The 15627-nt window shown below is 37.7% G+C and overlaps 1 protein-coding gene across 13 annotated transcripts in view; it reads left to right on the top strand.

Moving 5' to 3' along the window:
* Positions 1–15627, top strand: part of TBC1D5 (TBC1 domain family member 5) — a 630316-nt gene that overhangs the window by 362667 nt on the left and 252022 nt on the right. The gene's annotated exons all lie outside the window — the stretch shown is intronic.

Genomic DNA, 15627 nt, shown 5'->3' with positions numbered 1-15627 from the left:
ATAGCCTATGGAAAATTTGTGGGAAAATGTGAACAAGTCACACAAGGTGAGAATGTCTAGAGATGTTGCAGTCTGAATTGATAGAGGAAATAATTATACTCATAATACCATGTACCACTCAAAGCATAGATTGCTTCATCCTTAAATGCGCCTTTGTCATCCATAACTAACTAGTTGTCAAGTCTTGTAAATTCTACTTTTATGATCTCTTTTGCTATCTGACCCCATCTCTCCCTCATGCATCACTACCACCATACTTAGATTATTGTTACATTCTCTGGATTCTGGCGTCCTCTTTCTAATCCGTCATCCATTTGGCTGCTGAATCATCCTTCTGAGACAGGTAGATCATGTCACTATACTGTTCAAGAAGTTTCAGCAGCTCCTTGTTGCTTTTAAGAAAATAAAAATTCCTCCATTTGTAATTTAAAACCCTTTATCACTGGCTCCAGTCTGTTTTTTCAGGCTTATATTATTTTCCTGAAAGTCTGTGCTCCAGTCAGACTGACCTTCATGGTCTTTCTTAAACTCAAGAGTCTATCTCCCATCTCCGTGGTGTTTCATAGGCTTCCTCAGTTCATGTGCCATCTCCCTAAAGGAAATCTTTCTCTGATATGCCTGGTTTATTCTCTCTCTCTCCCCAGCAGATCAAATGTATACTTAGGATTATAGTTTAAGGGTTGAAAGGGATTTAGAAGTCATGTAGTGTAACCCTCTCATTTTGCAGATGAGGAAACATGGGTTAAAAAACCATTAATTGATTTGCCCTGGGTCATGCAGATCCACTGGATGAGCGAAAAATGCAGTCAGCTCATCCTGATACTTCCTGTTCACCTGTTTTGTCCTCCCACTAGAGTGTAAATTGCTTTAAAACAGGGGCATTCTTCCTTTTGTCTTTGATTCCCTGCAACTAGCCCTGTAACTAAAATGTGATGATTAATTGAATTGAGTTAGAGTGCGGGTTAACAGATGAACAGGCCATGTGCTTACTTGATCCTACATAATTTTAAGAGACCTTAGCCTGAAAGGCAGCATTGTAAAGTGGAAGGAATGCTGGATATTTACATTTATGGCACCTGTGTTCAAATAGTAACTCTGCCACTTTCTACTTATGTGATTTTGGGAATATCTCTTAACTTCTCTTATCTGTTACCAGAGAATTGAACTCAAAGGTCAACTAAGTCCATCTATCCTATGAGCTATAAAGTTAAGGAATTACTCTGATACCTCATATTAAGGATATGTGGGGGCAGAGCCAAGGTGGCAGAATAAAGACAGAGACTCACCTGAACTCTCTCTCAGAACCCTCCAGATACCTTTAAATAATGACTCTAAACAAATTCTAGGATGGCAGAACTCACAGAAAGACAGAGTGAAACAATTTTTCAGCCCAAAACAACTTAGAAGGTTGTCAAGAGGGGCAGCTAGGTGGCACAGTGAATAGAGAGCCCTGGAGTCAGGAAGACTTGAGTTCAAATGCAGCCTCAGACACTTAGTAGCTGTGTGACCTTGGGCAAGTTACTTAGCCTCTCCCCTCAAAAAAAAAAATAAAAAAACAGGTCAGCAGGAAAGGTTTGTTAAGCCAGGGTGAAAGAGAGCACAGTCCTATCAATTCATAGACACCAAAGATGATTTAGAAGGTCAACAGGAAAGGTCTGTCACTCCTGGGTGAGAGTGGAGCTCAGTCCCACACAAGCTACATCAGCGCAGACCAGGCCCCAGCAAACCAGGAGCAGTCCTTGGGGCAACTGCATCATTGGCAGCAGTGGCTGCTTCCAGAGCTCTCAGCCTGCAGATGGTAAGGGGATCGAACAACTGTTCAGAAGGAAATTACAGGGGTCTCTTTGCTAACAGGCAGAACTCTGTTACTGTGCCCCTACTCAGATGTGGGTGGCAGTTCTGCTTGGCAATACCAGGGCAAGGAAGAGCACTAGTGCTCCAGAGCTCGTAGCCACAGTAGAACAGGGAATCCTCCTCAGAGTTCCAGGGAAGAAAAGAGTATTTGTGGTTGCTAATAGACCAGAGCACAGGCCAGGAGAGTAGTAAGCATTCCTCTCCTTAGATCATACCACCCTGGAAAAACTGAAGACTTCTACAGGTTTGTAGAAGTATTTCTGTAAAGAGCTGCACAAAACCCTTGGAGCTTGGTCCAGTGCACCCCCCACCCCGGAAGCAGAGCCCAAGTTTAACAAAGAGTTAAAAGTCAGTTAGTAGGTAGGGGAAATTAATAAACAACAGAAAACAATTCTGAGCATAGAAAGTTACCGTAGTGACAAGGAAGATCAAAACATTACGCTCAAAAGAAGGCAACAAAGTCAAAGCCCCTATATCCAAAGCCTTCAAGAAAAAAATGAATTGGTCTCAACAGAAGAGCTCAAAAAGGATTTCAAAAATCAAGTAAGAGAGGTGGAGGAAAATATGGGAAGAAAAATGAGAGTGATGCAAGAAGATCATGAAAAAAAAGTTAACAGCTTGATAAAGGAGACACAAGAAATAGTTAAGAAAATATCACCTAAAAAAAAAACAGACCAGGCCAGATAGCAAAAGAATCACAAAAAGCCAGTTAGGAGAAAAAACCCTCAAAAGTAGATTTGGCCAAATGGAAAAAGAAGCACAAAAATTCATTGAAGAAAAAAAGTCCTTCAAAAATAGAACTGGCCAAATGGAAAAAGAGGTACAAAAGCACACTGAAGAAAATAATTCCTAACTCCTAGGAATATGATAGCCAAATTCCAGAGCTCCCAGGTCAAGGAGAAAATACTGCAAGCAGTCAGGAAGAAACAATCTGAGTATTGTGGAAACACAATCAGGATAACACAAGACCTAGCAGCTTCTATCTTAAGGGATCAAAGGGATTAAACGATCCAGAATATGATGTTCTGGAGGTCAAAGGAGCTAGGACTAAAACCAAGAATCACTTACCCAGCAAAATTGAATATAGTGCTACAGGGTAAAATATGGTCATTCAATGAAATAGAGGATTTTCAAGCATTCTTGATGAGAAAACAAGAGCTGAACAGAAACTTGACTTTCAAATAGACGAAGCAAGAGAAGCATGAGAAGGTAAACAGGAAAAAGAAATCATAATGAACTTATTAAAGTTGAACTATTTACATTCCTACATAGAAAAATAATAATTGTAACTCATAAGACTGTTCTCAGTATGAGGATAGATGAAGGGAATATATGTGTGTATATATGTGTATACATACATATATATGTATGTATATAGGAGGAAATATGTATATACATATGTAAATATATATGTGAGTGTGAGCATATGTATGTTCATGTATATACATAGACAGAGGGCACAGGATGAGTTTAATATGAAGGGATGATATCTAAAACGTAAAATTAAGAGGTGAGAGAGGAATTTATTGGGAGGAGGAGATAGATTAGAGTAAATTATCTCATATAAAAGAGGCAAGAGAAAACTGTTACAATGGAGGGGAAGAGCAGGAAGGTGAAAAGGAATGGAACAACCTTATTCTCATTGAATTTGGCTTGAGGAGGGAACAACATACACGCTCAATTAGGTATCTTACCTTACAGGAAAATAGCGGGGTATAGGAAAGGAGGGGGGATGATAGATGGGAGGGCAGACTGGGGGAGAGGGTAGTTGGAAGCAAACATTTTTGAAAAGGGCGAGGGTCAAAGGAGAAAATGGAATAAGTGGGGGGTGGGATAGGATGGAGGGAAATATAGTTGGTCTTTCATAATATGACATCTATGGAAATGATTTGGGTAACTGCACATGTACAACCTATATTGAATTGCTTATCTTCCCCGTGGGGATGAGTAAGGAGGGAGGAAGGGAAAAAATATGGGACTCAAAGTTTTAAATACAAATATTTTTTAAAAATTGTTTTTTACATGCAACTGGGAAACAAGATGCACAGGCACTGGGGTATAGAGGTCCATCTTACCCTGCTAGAAAGTTAGGGGGGTGCTGGGGGAGGATATAGGGGAGAACAGATTGCGAAAAGGGGTATTCAGTGGGCTTGCTATTTTGGGGTGGGGGTTGGGGAAAGACAGGGAAAAAAAACATTAACTCAAAATCTTGTGTAAATGAATGTTAAGAACTAAAAATAAATAAATAATTTTTAAAAAACAAAAAAAATTCCTTAAAATTAGCATTGAGCAAATGGAAGCTAATGATTTTATGAGAAATCAAGACCAATAAAACAAAACGAAAAGACTTTAAAAAAAAAAGAAGACAATGTGGAATATCTCATTGGAAAAGCAACTGACCTGGAAAACAGTTGTAGAATAGATAATTTTAAAATTATTGGACTACCTAAAAGCCATGACCAAAAAAGAACCTAGACGTCATCTTTTAAAAATTATCAGAGAAAATGACCTGATATTCTAGAACTAGAGGGTAAAATAGAAATTGAGAGAACCCAATACTCACCTCCTGGACGAGATCCCAAAGTGAAAACTCACAGGACAAATTCCAGAGCTCTTGGGTTGAGAAAATATTGTAAATAGCTAGAAAGAAACAATTCATCTCTCATGGAGCCACAGTCAGGTTAACACAAAATTGAGAAACTTCTACAATAAAGGGTCAGCGGGCTAGGAATATGGTATCCCAAAGGGCAAAGGAACTAGGACTATAACCAAGAATATCTTTTCCAGCAAAACTGAACATAATCCTTGGGGGGAGTCAATATTCAATGAAGTATAGGACTTTAAAGCATTCTTGATGAAAAGACCAGAATTGATTAGGGAATTTTTCTTTCAAATACAAGACTCAAGAGAATCCTAAAAAGGTAAACAGGAGAGGGAAATCATAAGGGACTTAATAAGGTTAAGCTATTTGCATCCCTATGAGGGAAGATGATATTTGTAACTTACAATAACTTTCATTATTAGGGCAGATAGAAGGATTTTGTATAGACGGGGACACGAGTGTGAGTAGACCATGAAGAGATGATATCTAAAAAAGTAAAATTATGGGATGAGAGAGAAATGTATTGAGAAAAAGGGAGAGGTAGAATGGGGTAAATTATCTCACATAAAAGAGGCAGGAAAAAACATTTACAGTGTAGGAGGAGGGAGGTGATAAGGAGTGAATAAAACACGCTTATCAGAATTGTCTCAAAGACGGAATAATATACACACTTAAATGGGTATAGAAATCTCTCTTACTTTATAGGAAAGTAGGAGGGGAATGGGTGGGGTGATAGAAGGGAGGACAGATTGGGGGAGAGGGCAGTCAGAAACAAAATACTTTTGAGGAGGGACAGAGTGAAAGAGAAGAGAAAGAACTGGGGGGGGGACAGGATGGAGGTAAATACAGTTAGCAACAGTAACTGTGGGAAAAAATTTTGAAGCAACTTTCTTTGATAAAGTCCTTATTTCTCGTACAATTGAGAAATTATCTCAAGATATGAACAGAAGAAATAATCAAAGCTATATATAGCCATATGAAAAAATGCTCTAACTCACTACTGATTGGAGAAGTGCAAATTAAAACAACTCTGAGATGCCACCTTATACCTATTAGATTAGCTAATAGGACAGAAAAGGAAAATAACAAATGGTGGAGGGAATGTTGAAAAAATGACACATTAGCGTACTCTTGTTGGAGTTGTGAATTGATCAAACCATTCTATAAAGCAATTTGGAACTATGCCCAAAGGGCTATTAAAAATATGCATGCCCTTTGACCTAGCAATACCTCTACTAGGCTTTTAATCAAAAGAGATAAAAAAACAAAAAGGAAAAGGACCTATATGAACGAAAATATTTATGGCAGCTCTTTTTTGGTGACAAAGAATTGGAAATTGAGGGGGGATGCCCATCAGATGGGGAATGGCTGAACATATTGTGGTATGTGATTATCATAGAGTACTATTGTGCTTTAAGAAATGATGAGCAGGGCGGCCTGTGCGGGAAGGTGCGGCGGCGGCAGCGCGGAGGGCGCAGGCCGGGAAGGCACAGCGGCCTGTGCGGGAAGGCGTGGTGGACACAGGCCTGGAAGGGGCCTGATCAACTCGGAGGGCAAGTCTTCCCACCAACCACAAGGTCCACTACCAGGCCTATCACCAAAGGGCTGGGACTGGAAAGAGCAAGCCCCTTTCAGGACCTCCAAAGACAAGGATGGCAGAGTGAACCCCACTTGCTCCAAATCCCCCCTCTGACCCTGAAAATATAGAACTCTTGCCCCAGGGCAAAACCCTCTACAGTAAAGGCTTGGGATCCTAGAGGAAGGGCATGGCTAGGACACTGCCTCAAAATGGGTAGAAAGCAGACTACAAAGTCTAGAGTCCTACTATCCTCAGAGGGAGGAACCAACCTCAGAGGGAGACACTGTGGACTCCACACCCACAGCTGAGACTTCAACAGGCAATGGATCCCAAGCACAGAAGGCTCTCCTAGATGAGATAAAAAGAAACTTTGAAAGCAAAATGAGAGAGATAGAAGACAAAATGAATAATTCTCTCAAAACAAAAATAGCAGAATTCGAAAAACATTATAATGAGGAAAACATCTCTCTAAAAAGAAAAGTGTATGATATGGAAAAGGAGCTTCAAAAATTAACCAAGGAAAATGATTTGCTAAAAACCAGAATTAAACAAATGGAAACAAATAACTCTATGAGGAACCAAGAATTAGCCAAGCAAAACAACAAAAATGAAAAACTAAAAAAAGAGGTAAAATACCTCAAAGAAAAAATAACTGACCTGGAAAACAGATCCAGGAGAGATAATCTGAGAATCATAGGCCTACCAGAAAATTATGATGAAAAAATGAGCCTGGACAACATTCTCCAAGAGCTCGTTAAGGAAAACTGCCCTGAGATACTAGAACCTGAGGGGAAAATAGAAATCGAGAGAATCCACCGGACACCTGCTGTAAGAGATCCCAAACTGAAAAATCCTCGAAATGTTGTGGCCAAACTCCAGAACTACCAGATAAAAGAGAAAATACTTCAAGCAGCCAGAAATAAACAATTCAAATATCGAGGGTCCACAGTGAGGATTGCACAAGATTTGTCAGCCTCCACACTGAAAGATCGGAGGCAGTGGAATACAATTTTCAGGAAGGCAAAACAGCTCGGATTACAACCAAGGATCACATACCCAGCGAGACTGAGCATATTCTTCCAGGCAAAGAGATGGTCATTCAATGATATAACAGAGTTCCAGACCTTCTTGATAAAAAAGCCAGAACTCAATGGAAAATTCAACCTCCAATTACGAGAAGCAACAGTGACTTAGAAAAGTAAACAAGGAGAACACACATCATTTTAGAGGGAAAGAGGGGAGGGAGAGGAGCTTCGCATGAGATCTGTTCCTGTCATTCTTGATGCGAAGAAAAAATAGCATACCTCATTAAGTATAACAATATCCTACAGGCAGTAGGAGGGGGAAAGGGTTACAAAAGGGGGGTGGGAGTGATTTGTAGGGAGGGGAGTAGTAAGGGGAAAAGGGGAGGAAAAGGGAGGGGGGCCGAAAAGGGAACACTGAGGGAGGCGGTGGTCAAAAGGAAAACTATTAAGGGGGGGAAGGGAGAAGGGAGGGAAAATACAAACATTAACAGGGGCAGGAATAGGATGAGGGGAAAGAAACAGATAACAGTCATAACTGTAAATGTGAATGGAATGAACTCTCCTATAAAACGGAGACAGATAGCAGAATGGATTAGAAATCATAATCCTACAATATGCTGTTTACAAGAAACACATTTGAAACAGAGGGATACACACAAGGTAAAGGTAAAAGGTTGGAGTAAAATATATCATGCCTCAGCTAAAGTAAAAAAAGCAGGGTAGCAATCCTTATCTCAGATAAAGCAAATGCAAAAATTGACCTAATTAAAAGAGATAAGGAAGGAAACTATATCCTGTTAAAAGGCACCATTGAGAATGAAGCAATATCACTACTTAACATATATGCACCAAGTGGTATAGCATCCAAATTCCTAGAGGTGAAGGTAAAGGAATTAGAGGAAGAAATAGATAGCAAAACTATACTAGTGGGAGACCTTGATAAACCCAACCTCAAAATAAACAAGAAAGAAGTTAAGGAGATGAACAGGATTTTAGAGTGGATAGGTATGATAGATCTCTGGAGAAAACTGAATGGGGATAAAAAGGAATATACTTTCTTCTCAGCAGTTCATGGCACATATTCAAAAATTGACCATGTTCTAGGGCATAAAAACCTCACAATTCTATGCAGTAAGGCAGAAATATTAAACGCATCATTCTCAGATCATGATGCAATAAAAATTATATGCAATAAAGGGCCAGGGAAAGACAGACTAAAAACTAACTGGAAATTAAACAATTTGATCCTAAAGAATGAGTGGGTCAAACAAGAAATTATAGAAACAATCAGTAATTTCATTCAAGAGAATGATAATAATGAGACAACATACCAAAATCTGTGGGATGCATTAAAGGCAGTTCTTAGGGGAAGTTTTATATCCCTGAGTGCATACGTGATTAAATTAGAGAAAAGGGAGCTCAACGAATTGGGCATGCAATTAAAAAACCTAGAAAAAGAACAAATTCAAAATCCCCAATTAAATACTAAACTAGAAATATTGAAGACTAAAGGAGAGATTAATAAAATCGAAATTAAGAAAACTATTGAACTAATAAATAAAACCAAGAGCTGGTTTTATGAAAAAAAACAACAAAATTGATAGACCCTTAGTCAATATGATAAAAAAAAAAGAAAGAAGAAAACCAAATTATGAGTATCAAAAATGAAAAGGGTGAATCTACCTCCAATGAAGAGGAAATCAAAACAATAATTAGGAATTATTTTTCCCAAATGTATGCACATAAATTTGACAATCTTAGGGAAATGGATGAATATTTAGAAACATACAAGTTGCCCAGATTAACTGAAGAGGAAGTAAATTACTTAAATAATCCCATCTCAGAAAAAGAAATTGAACAAGCCATCAGTCACCTCCCTAGGAAAAAATCTCCAGGGCCAGATGGATTCACTAGTGAATTCTATCAAACATTTAAAGAACAATTGATTCCAATACTCTACAAATTATTTGGGAAAATTAGTGAAGAAGGAGTCCTACCAAATTCTTTTTATGACACAAATATGGTACTGATACCTAAATCAGGAAGAGATAAAACAGAGAAAGAAAATTATAGACCAATCTCCCTCATGAATATAGATGCAAAAATTCTAAATAAAATACTAGCCAAAAGACTACAGCAACTTATCTCAAGAATAATACACTTTGATCAGGTAGAATTTATTCCAGGAATGCAAGGATGGTTTAATATTAGGAAAACCATCAGTATAATTGATCATATCAACAATAAAACTAGCAGAAACCACATGATCATCTCAATAGATGCAGAAAAGGCTTTTGACAAAATACAACATCCATTCCTATTAAAAACATTAGAAAGTATAGGAATAAATGGAGCCTTCCTTAAAATAATAGGTAGCATCTATTTAAAGCCATCAGCAAGTATTATATGCAATGGGGAGAAGCTGGAAGCATTTCCCATAAGATCAGGGGTGAAACAAGGGTGTCCACTATCACCCCTCTTATTCAATCTGGTACTAGAAATGTTAGCAGTAGCAATTAGAGAAGAAAAAGAAATCAAAGGAATCAAGTTAGGCAAAGAAGAGACCAAGCTATCACTCTTCACAGATGATATGATGTTATACTTAGAGAATCCTAGAGAATCAAGTAAAAAACTGCTTGAGACAATAAATAAATTTGGCAAAGTTGAAGGATATAAAATAAACCCACATAAATCCTCGGCATTCCTATATATTTCCAATGAAACTCAACAGCAAGAAGTAGAAAGAGAAATCCCATTTAAAGTTACTGTAGACATTATAAAATATTTGGGAATCTACCTGCCAAAACAAACCCAGGACCTGTATGATCATAACTACAAAACACTTTTCACACAAATAAAGTCAGATCTAACTAATTGGAAAAATATCAATTGCTCATGGCTGGGTCGAGCTAATATAAAAAAAATGACAATTTTACCTAAATTAAATTATATATTTAGTGCCATACCAATTAATTTACCAAAAAACTACTTTATAGAGTTAGAAAAAATAGTAACAAAATTCATCTGGAAGAATAAACGGTCCAGAATATCAAGGGAATTAATGAAAAAAAATGCTAGGGAAGGTGGACTAGCTTTTCCAGATTTCAATCTGTACTATAAAGCAGCAGTCATCAAAACTACTTGGTACTGGCTTAGGAATAGAGGAGTGGATCAATGGAATAGATTAGGCACATGAGATTCAGAAGTCAACGACTACAGTAATGTATTGTTTGATAAACCCCCAGACCCTGGTTGTTGGGATAAGAACTCACTATTTGACAAAAACTGCTGGGAAAACTGGAATATAGTATGGCAGAAACTGGACATAGACCATTATCTAACACCATATACCAAAATCAAGTCTAAATGGGTTCATGATCTAGGTATAAAGGTTGATACTGTAAGCAGTCTGCTAAAACAAGGAATAGTTTACCTATCAGACTTGTGGAGAGGGAATGACTTTATGATGAAACAGGAATTAGAGAACATTATAAAATGTAAAATGGATAATTTTGACTACATGAAATTGAAAAGTTTCTGTACAAATAAAGCCAATGTAACCAAGATTAGGAGGGAGGTGGGAAATTGGGAAAGAATCTTTACAACCTATGTCTCTGACAAAGGACTCATCTCTAAAATATACAGAGAACTGAGTCAAATTTATAAGAATACAAGTCATTCCCCAATTGATAAATGGTCAAAGGATATGAACAGGCAGTTTTCAGAGAAAGAAATTAAAGCTATCTATAAGCACATGAAGAAATGCTCTGATTCACTATTGATTAGAGAAATGCAAATCAAAACAACTCTGAGGTACCACATCTTACCAGTCAGATTGGCTATGATGACAAAACAGGAAAATGACAAATGCTGGAGAGGATGTGGGCAAACTGAAACACTAATGCATTGTTGGTGGAGTTGTGAACTGATCCAGCCTTTCTGGAAAGCAATCTGGAACTATGCCCAAAGGGCTATAAATACTTTCATACCCTTTGATCCAGCAATACCACTCCTAGGGTTATATCCCAAAGAGATCATAGAAATGGGAGAAAGACCCATATGTACAAAAATGTTTATAGCAGCTCTTTTTGTTGTGGCAAAGAATTGGAAATTAAGGGGGTGTCCATCAATTGGGGAATGGCTGAACAAGTTGTGGTATATGCATGTTATGGAATATTATTGCGCTATAAGAAACGGGGAGCAGGCGGTCTTCATATTTACCTGGAGAGGCTTAAAAGAACTGATGCTGAGTGAGAAGAGTAGAACCAGGAGGAATTTGTACACAATTACAGACACAACGTATGTGTGATGACCAACTTTGATAGACTGGACCCTTCACAACAATGCAGGGATATAAGTCAATCCCAAAAGACGCATGATGGAGAGAAAAACATGCATCCAGAGAAAGAACTAGAAAGAACTAAATTTATATCCAGGTGGAAGCAAAATACCTGATCTTTTTCGTTCTCTTATTTGATTTTATGTCCTCTTTACCATTTTTCATTCCAGCTGGTATAATCCATCCTTATAACCTGACCATTGTATAATGTGAAAGTATTTACAGATCCTATACTTGATTATAAGACGCCATGGGGGGGAGGGGAAGGAGGGGGACAAAATGTGAAATTCAAGGAATTGTGGAATTGAATCCTGTAAACTAAAAGGAAACAAACAAATTAATAAATTAAAAATTGAATTTAAAAAAAAAAAGAAATGATGAGCAGGATGGTCTCAGAAAAACCTGGACAATGTTTCATGTGCTGATGCAAAGTGAAATGTACTGTGTACAAAGTAGCAGCAATAGTGTAAGATGACCAGCTGTGAATGACTTAGCTATTCTTAACAATACAGTGATCCAAGACAGCTCCAAAGGACTGAAGATGAAGAATGGTCTCCATCCCCAGAAATAGAACTGATGGTGTCTGAATACAGATTGAAGCAGACTTTTTTTTTTTATTTGGCTTTATTTTTCTTGGGGAGTTTATTTTTTTGTTGGTTTTCTTATTTGTTTTTTGGTCTATGTTTTCTTTCACAGCATAACTATTATGGAAATGTTTTGCATGACTACACATGTATAAACTATATCAAATTGCTTGCCTTCTCAGTGGGAGGGCAGTGGGAAGGGAGAGAATTTGAAAATCAGAGTTTTAGAGATAAATGCTAAAATTTGTTTTTATGTGTAATTGGGGAAAAATAAAATACTAAATAAGTTCTTTAAAAAAATATTGCCTGTCATGTTGTAAATGTTGAACTGTTCATTAATCTTATGTTATAAAATAGTTCATATCATGAGATGAACATTCAATACAAATGTATTAGCAATTGCAAACACAATTGAATAAGTCCTTGATACATATGAAGTCATAATTCCATTTAGAGTAATATTTGTAAGAACCATAGAGATACAAAAATAAATGAGTTGGCCCAGTAGGATAGAGCAGATTGCCCTTATGGGAAGCAAAAGCTTAATGACCATTGGTTGGGGATGTTGTACCTTTTTTGGTTGGTTGCCCTTTGGACAGTCTGCTGAACCCAAGCCATGGTATGGGTATTCTGACACACCAATTCAGGGCTTTTTACCTATACCTTAGTGCCCCTGTAGTAGGAACTCAGCCACCTGTCGCACAGCCTGACTGTGAGGGCTGCAGAGAGAATGGAGCAAAGGGAGAAAAGTACTGGCCCCTGGAATTGGGTGAACTGTGTTCAAGTCAGGTCCCTGGCCAGACTGAACCACTTAACTCCCCTACACCTCAGTTTGGCTGCCTCCCCTGTTGAGTGATGGCCTTGTACTTGGTGGATCCCAAGGTCCTTTCCAAGCCCTGAATTCAAGATACCATGAATCCAGACATGTATGTTTTGTCATTTAACATCCACTTCAAAGAAAAACATTTCATGTAGTGCTTATGAGCCTGGTTTTTTTTTTTGTGTTGACATTAATAACCTATCTTAGGTTTTTCCTTAGCTAAAGTAATTTACCCCATAAGATAATAATTTTTGAAATTTTATATATAATTTGTGCTTCATATATGCTAGTTACTTCTCTCCCATACTGTTAACTGTAACCAAAGCAGAAGTTTTTACTTGAAGTGAAAAAAGCTCATCCTTTTCATAATGATAAGAATCATAGAGCATGATGTTTGCTTGACCTTGAGACAATTCCTTAGCTGTCAGAGTACAGTAAGTCTGGCAAATCAGCTGTTCCTGGATTAATTTCTCAGTACCTGGTTGCTGTGAATAATTTCTGATTTGAGAGGAGATGGTAGAGGTCATCCTCCTACATCTTCTCACTTAATCCCATAATACTCAGCAGTGATTTCAGTATCTTTGGCACCACAGAATCTCAGGGTAGGAGGGGACTGTCAGAGGCTCCTGCACATATTCTGAGAACTGAACCTCACAGGCTTGTCTCCCCTCCCCATTATGGTATCATTGGACTCCTTGGGGTCTATGCCTAACAGCTGCATCTCTGCATCAAAGGGTTCTGACGTTTTAGTTCTAACTGCTCATCTTTGCTTACTTGACCTTGTCATAAAGCCGCAGTCACACAACTTACAGTCCTCTTTGGAGAACTTTATCCATCTCCTTTCACCATTCCAGTACTGGGCAGTGGATTCTGACTGTATATATTTCTGTTAGTTACTTCTATTTCTTGGATATCGAATCCTTAAGAAATATTTGATTTAAAGATTTTTTTTCCCAGTTGACTCCTTCCCTTTTTGTATTGGTTTATCGTGTGTGTGTGCATGTGTGTGTGTGTGTGTGTGTGTGTGTGTGTGGTCAGAATTCCATCCTTAGTTATAGCTATGAAAGGCACCTTATCTGATTCTATTCTAGTTTTTTGGTTTGGGTTTGTATTTGTTTTTCATTGTATGATCTTTATGTTCAGCAGGAGGTAGCTAGGTGGTACACCGGCAGATAGTCTGGGATCTGGAATCAGGAAGACCCCACTTTAAATCTGGTCTGAGACATTTATTAGCTATATGACCCTAGGTAAAATCACTTAATTGCTGCCTGCCTCAGTTTCCTTTACCTGTAAAATGGGACTAACAGCAGAATCTACTTTGAAGAATTGTGAGGGTAAAGTACCTGCTATGGTACCTGATATGTTGTAGGCACTATATATTGATAAATACTGTTATTATCATTATTATTACTTAACTTACTAGAATTGTGACTTGAGATAAATCCCAACCTCCTCCACCTCAGTTTTGTTTTCTGTAAAATGGCAATAATTGTACCCAAAAAAACGTGTTGTACAAATCAAATAATATGTGTGAAAATGCTTTGAAAACTATAAAAAGCCATATCAGTTGGTTATTATTATACCTAGAAAAAAGCAGAAGCCTTAAGGACTATGTTGGAAGTACATGTAGGTGGACTGTCCCTGCAGTGGGAAATTTGTAAACTTCAATGGGGAAATTAAGTTGCACCTTTTATTTCAGTGTAATTGGTTCCCTTTGTAAATCTGTATATTTTGTTTTATGCATTTAGCAATAGTATTCTGAGAAAGGGTCTAGGGGCTTCACCAGACTGGGCCAAAGAGGTCCAGGACACACAAAAAGTGAAGAACTCCTGCACTGACCTGTGGTACACTTGACTTCTTAGTAGAAGGTTTCTCTGGTGGTAGAACCTTGTTTGTGGGACTGGAAGGAGAGAGGTCCTCTCACCCTTTGTGTTCATTAAAGTTGAATCTTTAGAATTGGACTGGAAAAATCCCACTGGATTTTCTCAAGGCCTTTGGAAGCTTATGAGTATGATTATTTTTTGTAACTGAATTGATATGAGGGGTCTATATTTGTTTGGAATGGAGCCCTAGACTTTGAACCAATGACATTTTTATCTACCTTATAAAGAATAAAAAGATACTTGCCATTATTTGCCTGTTTTCCTGAAGAAAAAGTCATGTCTTTTAATGGACTATTACAATTTTACATTAGGATCATAATTTAAGTGGTGAATCTGTTAAAGTATGTGTATCTTTTCAATGTGACTTATTTGAACTTGCAAGACATTTTATAGTTTGACTCCGTGAGACCCATCAATAGACAGACTTGAGCCTGGAAATTTAGTTCATTGGAAAACACAGGAAATATAGGTCTAATTCCTTTATTCAAACTCAGTAAATGGTTTGGGACAATTAATTTCCAATTGTTTCCCAGTAGAGCAGATTTACTTGTATATTAATGAGGCACAGGTGTTAGGCCCCTGGTGCCTGCATGCCTGGGAGGCATATTTAGGTTGTTTATCTAGTCAGCCATAGGTACTGCAAGGTATTCAAGCTTGCCTTTAACAGTTTATACAGTGAGGCTTTTTAATTTTTTGATGTTTTTTTAAATTTGCTAGCACCTGTTAAAATTTTAAAACTGATCATGTAGAAAGAAGTAGAAGAGATTTCAATAGTAAAGAGCACTAAAAGTTAAAGAAAGTAGTCTTCTATTCTGGTTAACTGCCCATCCTGACATTAAGGGAAAGAAAGGTTCATTTAAGCTGATATGTCATGTGAAAAACCCATACAGTCACTGGTATACTTTTTGTTGCGTATTTTTGGAGCTGGTATATCTTTGTCT

Source organism: Petaurus breviceps, unplaced genomic scaffold (assembly GCF_028583685.1).
Source record: "Petaurus breviceps papuanus isolate PSGF00001 unplaced genomic scaffold, PetGlider_PUasm1.0 185, whole genome shotgun sequence".
In the NCBI taxonomy this organism is placed as follows: Eukaryota; Metazoa; Chordata; class Mammalia; order Diprotodontia; family Petauridae; genus Petaurus; species Petaurus breviceps.
This window is presented reverse-complemented; position numbering and strand designations above follow the sequence as displayed.